The following is a 13,037-nucleotide window of genomic DNA, read 5'->3' as shown; positions in this document are numbered from 1 at the left end:
AATTATTAGGAACGCCTTGACTAAATATAAAAGAACAGTCAAGCTCCTCTCTGCATTTTCCAGATCTACAATTTCGCCTGCCTTAAGAAGGATCTATGTACAGAAATATTCTGTTCTAGAGAGGCGTGGCAAAGAGTATCATGACTGACTAGGCACCTCTTGTTTTGAAGATTTTAGTTATCTAACCTATCATTTTCCTTGTGGTTGCATTAGTAACACTTTTGTGATCCTTGAATATAAAATCGTCTGACATTATCCCTCCCGAGTCTCTTACATTCCTCCTCCGTCTTACTCAGTGGTTTAAGTTTTACTCTTCACATCAGTTTTCAGTTCTTCAGTTCTCCAAGTAAAGGAAATTTCTCCTCATTTAACGTCACTGTTTTCTATGGTCCAATGAAATTCCTGGTTTATATCAGCTTTGAGAATCGCTGTGGCCTCCATATATTCCACTTATAAATGCTTGTGTCGTCTGCACAGGATGATACACTGGAGGAAGTCCAGTACAGTTTCAAGAGCAAGTCTGATCAAGCCCTGGAGGCCACGATTCAGTACACTCAGTAGAAAGTAATTAGTTGTGGCCCCCATTCCTCTGAAATATAGCTTGGTGAATATATCCAGGCGAGAACCTACACAAAACACACACACAACACACACATACAACGTACGCACACACACACACACACACACACACACACACACACACACACACACACACACACACACACACACACTAGGTGAGTACACACACACACACACAACGGCCATACCACGTTGAACGCACCGCTTGTCGTCCGATCAGCGAAGTTAAGCAACGTTGGGTTTGGTTAGTACTTGGATGGGTGACCACCTGGGAACACTTAATGCTGTTGGCATAAAAACTTTTTACCTAGTAGCGACCAGTGAAGAGGCGGGGCCAGGAGCTTGGACTCGACCCCTGCAACCTCAACTAGGTGAGTACAACTAGGCGAGTACACACACACACACACACACACAAACACACACACACACACACACACACACACACACACACACACACAGAGGCCAAGTGTCTATCGACAAGTGCCTTTGACAAATGGTAACTATTAGTACTACTACCACACACACCGGTTACTGGGTGAGTACACCAGTGTGGAACAGTAGATAATGCGTGCACTGCCTCAGTCAAGTTAGGCACCATTTGGCCGGCCTAGGAACTGTACGGGTGATCTGCTAGACAACCCCGTCCACTACCTAAGCAAGAGGAGGCAGGGATACCCACAGGTCCACAACATAGATATACCAACACACGCCTACATATCTGTTAATCATAGCCTGGCTTAACTAAGAATGATAATAGCGGCATCTTCCACAATACAATTAAGACTGAGTTAGGGAGAGAGAACCACGGAAATCATATTGGAATATTGGGAATGGTGGAGCCACGGCGGCCCAGATATACATCACAATGGTAAATGCAATCCCGCGCTCACATACAACCTAATAAAACAATATAACACAGTAACAAATTCACAAAATATTTAACAGTAATATAATAATAATAATAATAATAATAATAATAATAATTATTATTATTATTATTATGATAAAAATAATAATAATAATAAATAATAATAATAATAATAATTATTATTATTATTATTTTTATCATTATTATTATTATTATTATTATTATTATTATTATTATTATTATTATTATACAGAGAATTCGGAGCTTGGAAATTATCAGGTGTGGGGTTAACAAAAATATCAGAATGCTGAGGAGGGTTTGTCAGAGAGGTTTGGGCATCTAGAAAGGATGGAGCAAAATCAGATGACTAGGAGGGTGTATAAATCTAGGTGGAGGATGGGAGTGGTAGGGGTTGTCTGAGTGTGAGCAATGTAAGATTTATGAAGAGATTCTGAAAAACTGATTATTCAGATTCGAATTCTTGTAGGTGGGAGGTACAGTGCCTGTACTTGATAGGATGGGTAAGGATATTGCAGTTCGGAAGGCCATCTGAAGTGTTATGTCAACGCTTCTCGCAAGACAGTGATTAAATGTATATATGTATATATATATATATATATATATATATTATATATCTATATATATATATATATATATATATATATATATATATATATATATATATGTCGTGCCGAATATGTAAAACTGGTCAATTAGCAAGAACACATTTAAAAGTAAGTTCTTTCTGAATTTTTTTCTTATACGTTTAAAGATATATTTTTTTCATTAATGTTAATTTAAAAATTTTTAATTTTGCACCAAAAGAATCTTAGAAAACTTACCTAACCTTATTATAACAAGAGCAATTTATTTTAGCCTAACCCAACTAAATATATTTTAAATACGTTTACAATAATTTAGTACTAAACAAACACAATCAAATATATTTTTTTCGTTAGGTTCAGAATGATTTTGGCGAAATTATTGCATACACAAATTTTCACTTGTCCTATATGGCAAGATGAGCGTTGCTATTTAAGCCAAGATGGCAAGTTCTGCCTATTCGGCACGACATATATATATATATATATATATATATATATATATATATATATATATATATATATATATATATATATATATATAATGTATATATATATATATAATGTATATATATATATATATATATATATATATATATATATAATGTATATATATATATATATATATATAATGTATATATATATATATAATGTATATATATATATACATTATATATACATTATATATATATATATATATATATATATATATATATATATATATATATATATACATACATACATACAAACATACATACATACATGCATCTAGGTTTTTCTTCTTTTTTCTAAATACCTCTTGTTCTTTATTTCTTTTATTGTCCATGGGGAAGTGGAAAAGAATCTTTCCTCCGTAAGCCATGCATGTCGTATGAGGCGACTAAAATGCCGGAAGCAATGGGCTAGTAACCCCTTCTCTAAACATTTACTAAAAAAGAGAAGAAGAAAAACTTTATAAAACTGGGATGCTTGAATGTGCGTGGATATAGTGTGGATGACAAGAAACAGATGATTGCTGATGTTATGAATGAAAAGAAGTTGGATATCCTGGCCCTACGCGAAACAAAGCTGAAGCGGGGAGGGAAGTTTCGGTGGGGAGAAATCAATGGGATTAAGTCAGGAGTATCTGAGAGAGTTAGAGCTAAGGAAGGGGTAGCAATAATGTTGAAGGAGCAGTTATGAAAGGAGAAGAGAGAATATAAATGGGTAAATTCAAGGATTATGTGGATTAAAATAAAGGTTGGATGCGAAAAGTCGGGCATAATAAGCGTGTATGCACCTGGAGAAGAGAGGAGTGTAGAGGAGAGAGAAAGATTTTGGGAGATGTTAAGTGAATGTATGGGAACCTTTGAACTAAGTGAGAGATTAATTGTGGTAGGGGACCTGAATGCTAAAGTAGGAGAAACATTTAGAGAGGGTGTGGTAGGTAAGTTTGGGGTGCCAGGTGTAAATGATAATGAGAGCTCTTTGATCGAACTTTGTATAGAAAGGGGTTTAGTTATAGGTAATACATATTTTAAGAAAAAGAGTATACAAGATATGATGTAGAGTGTAATGACAGTAGTTTGTTGGACTATGTATTGGTAGATAAAAGACTGTTGAGTAGACCTCACTATGTACATGTTTAAAGAGGGGCCACGGATATATCAGATCAATTTTCAGTTGTCGCAATGGGGTCGAAGAGGTATGGGGTAGGTTTAAAAATGTAGTGTTAGAGTGGTCAGCAGAAGTTTGTGGTTACAGGAAAGTGGGTGCAGGAGGGAAGAGGAGTGATTGGTGGAATGATAATGCAAAGAGAGTAGTAAGGGAGAAAAAGTTAGCATATGAGATGTTTTTACAAAATGGAAGTGATGCAAGGAGGGAAAAGTATATGGAGAAAACAAGAGAGGTTAAGAGAGTGGTGAAGCAATGTAAAAAGAGAGCAAATGAGAGAGTGGGTGAGATGTTATCAACAAATTTTGTTGAAAATAAGAAAATGTTTTGGAGTGAGATTAACAAGTTGAGGAAGCCTAGGGAACAAATGGATTTGTCAGTTAAAAATAGGAGAGATGAGCTATTAAATGGAGAGTTAAAGGTATTGGAAAGATGGAGGGAATATTTTGAGGAATTGTTAAATGTTGATGAAGATAGGGAAGATGTGATTTCGTGTATAGGGCAAGGAGGAACAACATCTTGTAGGAGTGAGGAAGAGCCAGTTGGGAGTGTGGGGGGGAGTTTGTGAGGCAGTAGGTAAAATGAAAGGGGGTAAGGCAGCCGGGATTGATGGGATAAAGATAGAAATGTTAAAAGCAGGTGGGGATATAGTTTTGGAGTTGTTGATGCTATTATTTAATAAATTTATGGAAGAGGGTAAGGTACCTAGGGATTGGCAGAGAGCGTGCATAGCCACTTTGTATAAAGGCAAAGGGGATAAAAGAAAGTGCAGAAATTATAGGGGGATATGTCCGTTGAGTATACTTGGTAAAGTGTATGGTAGAGTTATTATTGAAAGAATTAAGAGTAAGACAGAGAGTAGGAGAGCAGATGAACAAGGAGGCTTTAGGAAAGGTAGGGGGTGTGTAGACCAAGTGCTTACAATGAAACATATAAGTGTACAGTATTTAGATAAGGCTAAAGAGGTTTTTGTGGCATTTATTGATTTGGAAAAGGCATATGACAGGGTGGATAGGGGGGCATTGTGGCAGATGTTTCAGGTGTATGGTATAGGAGGCAGGTTACTGAAAGCAGTGGAGAATTTTTACGAGGATAGTGAGGCTCAAGTTAGAGTACGTAGGAAAGAGGGTGATTATTTCCCAGTAAAAGTAGGCCTTAGACAAGGATGTGTGATGTCACCGTGGTTGTTCAATATATTTATAGATGAGGTTGTAAAGGGAAGTGAATGCGAGGGTCTTGGCAAGAGGGGTGGAGTTAAAAGTGTAAAAGAAGAAAATTAAAAGTGAATATAGGAAAGAGTAAAGCGATGAGAATAATAAAATTAGGTGATGAAAAACTAGATATCAGATTGGAGGGAGAGAGTACAGAGGAGGTGAATGTAATCAGATATTTGGGGAGTGGACGTGTCAGCAGATGAGTCTATGAAAGATGGGGTGAATCATAGAATTGATGAGTGGAAAGGGGTGAACTGTGCACATAGGACTCTGTGGAGACAAAGAACTTTGTCCTTGGAAGCAAAGAGGGGAATGTATGAGAGCATAGTTTTATCAATGCTCTTATATGGGTGTGAAGCATGGGTGATGAATGTTGCAGCGAGGAGAAGGCTGGAGGCAGTGGAGATGTCATGTCTGAGGGCAATGTGTGGTGTGAATATAATGCAGAGAATTCGTAGGTTGGAAGTTAGGAGGAGGTGCGGGATTATCAAAACTGTTGTCCAGAGGGCTGAGGAAGGGTTGTTGAGGTGGTTCGGACATGTAGAGAGAATGGAATGAAACAGAATGACTTCGAGTGTGTATAAATCTGTAGTGGAAGGAAGGCAGGGTAGGGGTCGGCCTAGGAAAGGTTGGAGGGAGGGGGTAAAGGAGGTTTTGTGTGCAAGGGGCTTGGACTTCCAGCAAGCATGCGTGAGCGTATTTGATATGAGTGAATGGAGAAAAATGATTTTTAATACTTGACGTGCTGTTGGAGTGTGAGCAAGGAAACATTTATGAAGGGATTCAGGGTAACCGGAAGGCCGGACTTGAGTCCTGGAGATGGGAAGTACAGTGTCTGCACTCTGAAGGAGGGGGGTTAATGTTGCAGTTTTATAACTGTAGTGTAAAACACCCGAAAATCAGTCTGAATATAACGAAAAAATATATATATCATTAATTCTAAATAATATTAAATAAATATAAATTGAATTTGAACTATGATTATATATATATATATATATATATATATATATATATATATATATATATATATATATATATATATATATATATATATATATATATATGCAAAACAACCACTCTGAAAGAATAGAGAAATTCCAAGCGCTTTCGTGACTACTCACATTATCAAGGAACTATGAAAGTAAAGCATCCAAGGAAGCTATATAAGGGGTCTGGCCAACACCTCACTATCAGATCCCACAACGGTTAAACACCTGACGCGCGCCGGCCCAACTGGACAGGTCCTTTGCACAACTCACCAACAAACTATTCTACCCAAGAAAATTTAAAAATTATTATTTGTCCAGTGTATTATTAAATTCTTCCCAAATTCTATTAATTATAAATGGATCTAATTTATATAAACCAAAGGAAATATTCATATTATTGTCAAAACTGCTTTTTATGAAACAAGATTCAATTATATTCCTGTCGACCATGGACTTTCTTGATACTACTTTCTCAACTTTTTGAAAATCAATTGGATGGTTAAAATCTCTTACATGAATAAATAGAGCTATATACCATTCCTTTACTAATATTAATTTCATCAGAGGATAAATCAGAAAATTTCTCAAAGTTACAAAAGGCTTTTGCAATTTCAACATTATTAAGTTTTTTTGAAGTTTTTGGCAAGACAGTAATTTTCTTTGTAGTTTAATTGAAAATAGGGATTGGACAAAGCATGCTAATAACAATTTTGTAATTAACTTATCAGATGAAATTTTAGACAAACATACAACTGCTGCTCTAGGTTTTGGCCTAAGTTTTGCAACTTCAAAAAAACTTAATGATGTTGAAATTGCAAAAGCCTTTTGTAACTTTGAGAAATTTTCTGATTTATCCTCTGATGAAATTAATATTAGTAAAGGAATGGTATATAGCTCTATGTTAAAACCAAACATTCCCAATTGCCCTCAAAGATTCTTCAAGTCTTATGATACACTTAATGACAATAAAAATTTGCGCCTTATTAAAGCAGACAAAATAAATGCAATAGTAATTATGAAAGAAAATGATTACCAAGAAAAATGAATAATCTCTTAGATGATACTGAAACCTATTCTAAACTTAGGAAAAATCCCCTAGAAACCGTTAACAGCAATTTCAATAAAACAATAAAACTTCTACTGAAAGGCAAAGATGAATTAGTCAAACAATTTACTTCCACTAATCCATCTTTACCTTACATGTATGGACTAATAAAAACACACAAACCAGGGAATCCAGTCAGACCAATTATTAGCTCCATAGGGTCAGTTTCATATAAATTATCCAAATGGCTTGTTGATATTTTGAGCCCTATTGTTGGCAAAATTTCTAACTTTAATGTTAAAAACAACATAGACTTGGTTGATAAATTAAGCTCATTGACTGACTTAAATGATTTTAACATGGTTAGTTTTGATGTTACTTCTTTGTTTACGAAAGTTCCTGTTGATGATTTATTAAGTTTCTTATCTGAAGAACTCGTTAACTATGATTTACCATTGCCAGTTCCTACTATCATTAAACTTTGCATTGTTGATGCAAAATTTGTATTTAATGATAAGTTTTACACTCAGAAGTATGGTATGGCAATGGGAAATCCTCTTTCACCTGTTCTTAGTAATCTATACATGGAATTTTTTGAAACAAGGTTGCTTAACACAATCCTCCCTAATAGAGCTAAATGGTTCAGATATGTTGATGATATTTTGTGTCTTATGCCCAAAAATGTAGATATACACCATTTCCTTGGAAAATTAAATAACTTAGCCCATTCTATAAACTTTTCTGTTGAGTTTGAAGAAAATAACTCATTGCCTTTTCTAGATGTTTTAATTATTAAAGGTAATAATGAATTCAAATTTAAAATTTACAGAAAACCTACAAATAACTGTTCCTATGTCCACTATTATTCCTCGCATCAAGATAGAGTCAAACTGTCTGTTTTCTCATCAATGTTTTTGAGAGCTTTACGAATTTGTAGTCCTGAGTTCATAGATGAGGAAATATCCAAAATTTATGAAATAGGTAATGATTTAAAATACCCAAGAAATGAAATTGATAAATCTTTTAAAGTTGCTAGAAATACCTTTTACAATCCAAAAAGGGACAACCAGCCTTATTCAACTAAAAATATGTTGGTTCTCCCTTACCATGAAAACTTGGTTGATATGCCTTCTCTTCTTAAGACTTTTAATATTAAAGTTGTATTAAAAAATCTTGATACAGTAAAAAAAACTTTTGATAAAGAATTCCCCCCAAAATGCTGATTTATGTGTCTATAAGATTCCTTGTAAAATTTGCGATAAAGTTTATTACGGTCAAACTGGTAAAAATCTCGAACTAAGATTAAAACAACATAAATATAGCATTAGAACTGGACAAGATTCCAATGCTCTATTTATTCATGTAAGAGATTTTACCCATCCAATTGATTTTCAAAAAGCTGAGAAAGTAGTATCAAGCAAGTCCATGGTCGACAGGAATATAATTGAATCTTGTTTCATAAAAAGCAGTTTTGACAATAATATGAATATTTCCTTTGGTTTATATAAATTAGATCCATTTATAATTAATAGAATTTGGGAAAAATTTAATAATACACTGGACAAATAATAATTTTTAAATTTTCTTGGGTAGAATAGTTTGTTGGTGAGTTGTGCAAAGGACCTGTCCAGTTGGGCCGGCGCGCGTCAGGTGTTTAACCGTTGTGGGATCTGATAGTGAGGTGTTGGCCAGACCCCTTATATAACTTCCTTGGATGCTTTACTTTCATAGTTCCTTGATAATGTGAGAAGTCACGAAAGCGCTTGGAATTTCTCTATTCTTTCAGAGTGGTTGTTTTGCATATTCTGAAATCAAATGTTTACTGTGATCTTATTGTATACATATATATATATATATATATATATATATATATATATATATATATATATATATATATATATATATATTTTTCAACAAGTCGGTCGTCTCCCACCAAGGCAGGGTGACCCAAAAAAAGAAAGAAAATCCCCAAAAAGAAAATACTTTCATCATCATTCAACACTTTCACCACACTCACACATTATCACTGCTTTTGCAGAGGTGCTCAGAATACAACAGTTTAGAAGCATATACGTATAAAGATACACAACATATCCCTCCAAACTGCCAATATCCCAAACCACTCCTTTAAAGTGCAGGCATTGTACTTCCCATTTCCAGGACTCAAGTCCGACTATATGAAAATAACCGGTTTCCCTGAATCACTTCACTAAATATTACCCTGCTCACACTCCAACTTTTTATATATATATATATATATATATATATATATATATATATATATATATATATATATATATATATATATATATAATATATACATATATATATATATATATATATATATATATATATATATATATATATATATATATATATATATATATATATATATATTGCGTTAGTTTAAGGGGTGTTAGGTTAGGGTTCTAATTTAGTTTTAGTCCAAAAATAATTTTTTGTATTGTCAATTAAAAAAAAATTCTAACTTTCTGTAAAAGAATTTTTTGGAAAAGTTGATTTTTTAATGGAATTCGGCGTATTGCGGCCTTAGTCTGCGCCAACACTGAGCTACATAGCATTAAGTAACTAGCGAGAACACCAGCGCCTACCACCATGGAAAATAAAGAAGACACAGCGTGAAGTGAAAGCAATCAGTATATTTCGACCAGTAGAGACTCTCTTCAGCAAGTAGAGTAAAGAGAGGGAAATGGTAAATCAATATAAAGTTTCATTCGCATGTAGTATGCAAAACTCTGGCTTCCAGTTCCAGCGGAGACAGCATCACCCCTTCCATTCCTCCCAGTCTAGAACTGTGTGACAAACTCTTCTCATTTCTCTCTTAATTTCCTCTTGGCGGGCCAAATATACGGCAATTTAGTGGGTATAAAAGCCTTATAATGTATGTCAGCTACTGAGGTTTTTTTTACTGTTGCAGCGGAACTAGAAAGTATCGTTATATAGGAGGTAAGTGGTGTGTTATGGAGCTCATAACAGTTATGCCAGAGATAATGAAGATTTTAGTGCACTCATTGTTAGTACTGCTACCAGGATAGTGCCGCAAGAGTCGCTGGCTGACTGGCTGTCTCTGTGACTATCTGGCTGACTGACTGGCTGGTCGAGTTGCCGGCTGGCTGGCTGGCCTGCTGTCTGGTTTGCTGGCTGACTGCCTGGTTGACTGGCTTGCTTGATGACTGGTTGGCAGACTTATAGAGAAACTGGCTGGCTAGCTGGTTGGTTAGCTGGTTGGTTAGCTGGTTGACTGGCTGACTGGCTGTGTAGTGTATGTGTGTCTAGCTTACTGGCTGTCTGTATCAAGTTTCTTTAGCGAAGTATGTTCCCTTGTTTGTCGATGTCTTTGAGGCTTCCCACATGTCTGGTTTTTCCATGTGTCTCGCTGGTTTTCCCGAGCAACTGCCTGCTGTCTGCTGCCTGACTGCCTGATTGCAACAGCTATTGTTTTTGCTTTCTGCCAAGCTGGCTGTAAAATAACGTTTTTCTCCTGCTTTACAGGCTGCTTGTAATACACAACATTGTTCTGCTGCCTGACAGGCTGCCTGCTTGCAACACACAATGTTATTCTGTTACATAAGATGCCCTAGAACAACTGCTTTACTAGCGCATGTGTAACGCATTTTACTTCCTCGTTAAGCATATTAAAGCTGTCTCGTTTTCTTCGTATTTCTCGTTTCTTCACTTTAACACATGTCCAGTATATATTCTGCTTTGTGTCTCCATCAGTCGAGTAACGTCTCTTACTGTTTCTCCGTCATGCAAGTCACGTCTCTTATTGTCTGTCTATCAGTTAATTCACATGTCACTTCCTGTCTCTACGCGTACCACTTCGACTGCCTTTTACTCTGTTTCTCTCTCACTTCTTACTCCGTTTATCTCAGTTTGTCAGTGATCCTAACTGTCGTAATCATTTACTTATCAGCTATTGTTTATCTTGCGACAATGTGACGACATGAGCGTCACTTTAGTGTCATCTCTCGTCCCCCTCCCCCTGAATACACGCAGGAGCTGTGAATCGACCCCTGCAACCACATGCAGGTTAGTACACACACACACACACACACACATACACACACACACACACACACACACACACACACACACACACACACACACACACACACACACACACACACACACACACACACACACACACACACACACACACACACACACACACACACACACACACAGGAACTATACATAGTTTTAAGACGAGGTATGATAAAGCTCATGGAGCAGGGAGACGGAGGACCCAGTAGCGGTCAGTGAAGAGGCAGGGCCAGGAGCTGAGTCTCGACCCCTGCAGCCACAATTAGGTGACTTATGTAAGTACACACACACACACACACACACACACACACACACACACATCTCAATTCATATATATTTGGCAATATTATCGTTTCCTGTTCGACTGATGAGGCCGGTCAGGGAGTCATTTTAAACGGGATGGTTCGTCTCATCACAGGACTTTTTAGATTAAGATATAAAATGGCTATATTAATAATAATCATAATTTTTAAAGGGGTGGAGAGGGAAGCCAGCGAAAGAACTCAGTCAGATGACCAAAAACTTCAGTGGCGGGTCACCATATGACTAAGACCCGCGTCAGGAAACACGTTTCCTGACAAACCTTACCTAGAGCAGTCCGTCTCCTTGAGTTACTGTTGCAACCTATTTGTAATTACTAAATCGTGGTATACCTGGAGGGTGTTCCGGGGGTCAACGACCCCTGCGGCCCTTCTAACATCGGAATTTATCCTGCCATAGGTGTCTCTCTTTCACTTCCTTTGGTAGATCCTATTTTGTAAATCTTTTCATTATTCCACTGTATTAATATAGCTGTAATATTTATTCTATGGGGAGGTGCTGCAACACCTGCTCCACAATATACCTTTAACAAGACGTCATTGTACCTGGAGTTTACCTGGAGAGAGTTTCGGGGGTCAACGCCCCCGCGGCCCGGTCTGTGACCAGGCCTCCTGGCGGATCAGCGCCTGATCAACCAGGCTGTTGCTGCTGGCTGCACGCAAACCAACGTACGAGCCACAGCCCGGCTGATCAGGAACTGACTTTAGGTGCTTGTCCAGTGCCAGCTTGAAGACTGCCAGGGGTCTGTTGGTAATCCCCCTTATGTGTGCTGGGAGGCAGTTGAACAGTCTCGGGCCCCTGACACTTATTGTATGGTCTCTTAATGTGCTAGTGACACCCCTGCTTTTCATATGAGTATTTTCAGAAACTTCTCCAATGCGTCCCTTCCTATCAGTCTATAAATCCAGATATACTCCTGTTAACCCTTTTGTGGGCCAGTCGTTAGGCGTTTAGTGTATCAATATGTTCATGCGTTACTCTCCACAGGATGGATATGGGATGTGTAATAAACTAGACGTTAGGAGAAGTAAGAAAAAAAAACTATCGTGGTTTTTAGCATGTTCATTTATAGAGAATATATTACAATGTTTCAGTCTCACATTATTGCTATCTTCTGTATCACATTTTTGTCACATATGTAAATGACTTCTATTTCATGTTACAGACACGGGAGAAACACTGTATTCATTTATTCACCGACGAAAATAAGATAAATATCACATAGCAAAGACGAAAATGATATATGTATTACATAGCAAAGACGAAAATGATATATGTATCACATAGTAAATACGAAAATTATATATGTATTACATAGCAAAGACGAAAATGATATATGTATTACATAGCAAAGACGAAAATGATATATGTATCACATAGTAAATACGAAAATTATATATGTATCACATAACAAAGACGAAAATGATATATGTATCACATAGTAAATACGAAAATTATATATGTATCACATGACAAAGACGAAAATTATATATGTATCACATAGCAAAGACGAAAATGATATATGTATCACATAGCAAAGATTAAAATATATAAATTACCAACAAAGACGAAAATAAAATATATATCACAAAAGACGAAAATGAAATATAAATCACCTAACAAAGTACACAATAAATACCTATGAAATTTTGTAAGAATGAAAATGTAGTAAATAATAGTTTTATTACTATTACA

The 13,037-nt window shown here is 36.2% G+C and overlaps 1 non-coding gene across 1 annotated transcript; it reads left to right on the top strand.

The window, feature by feature from the left end:
• Positions 1–753: 753 nt before the first annotated feature.
• On the top strand, positions 754–872 carry LOC128684601 (5S ribosomal RNA). The gene has a single exon (XR_011393766.1). It is a non-coding gene; the product is annotated as a 5S ribosomal RNA (ribosomal RNA).
• Positions 873–13,037: the final 12,165 nt, after the last annotated feature.

This window comes from Cherax quadricarinatus, chromosome 4 (assembly GCF_038502225.1).
Source record: "Cherax quadricarinatus isolate ZL_2023a chromosome 4, ASM3850222v1, whole genome shotgun sequence".
NCBI lineage: Eukaryota > Metazoa > Arthropoda > Malacostraca > Decapoda > Parastacidae > Cherax > Cherax quadricarinatus.
This window is presented reverse-complemented; position numbering and strand designations above follow the sequence as displayed.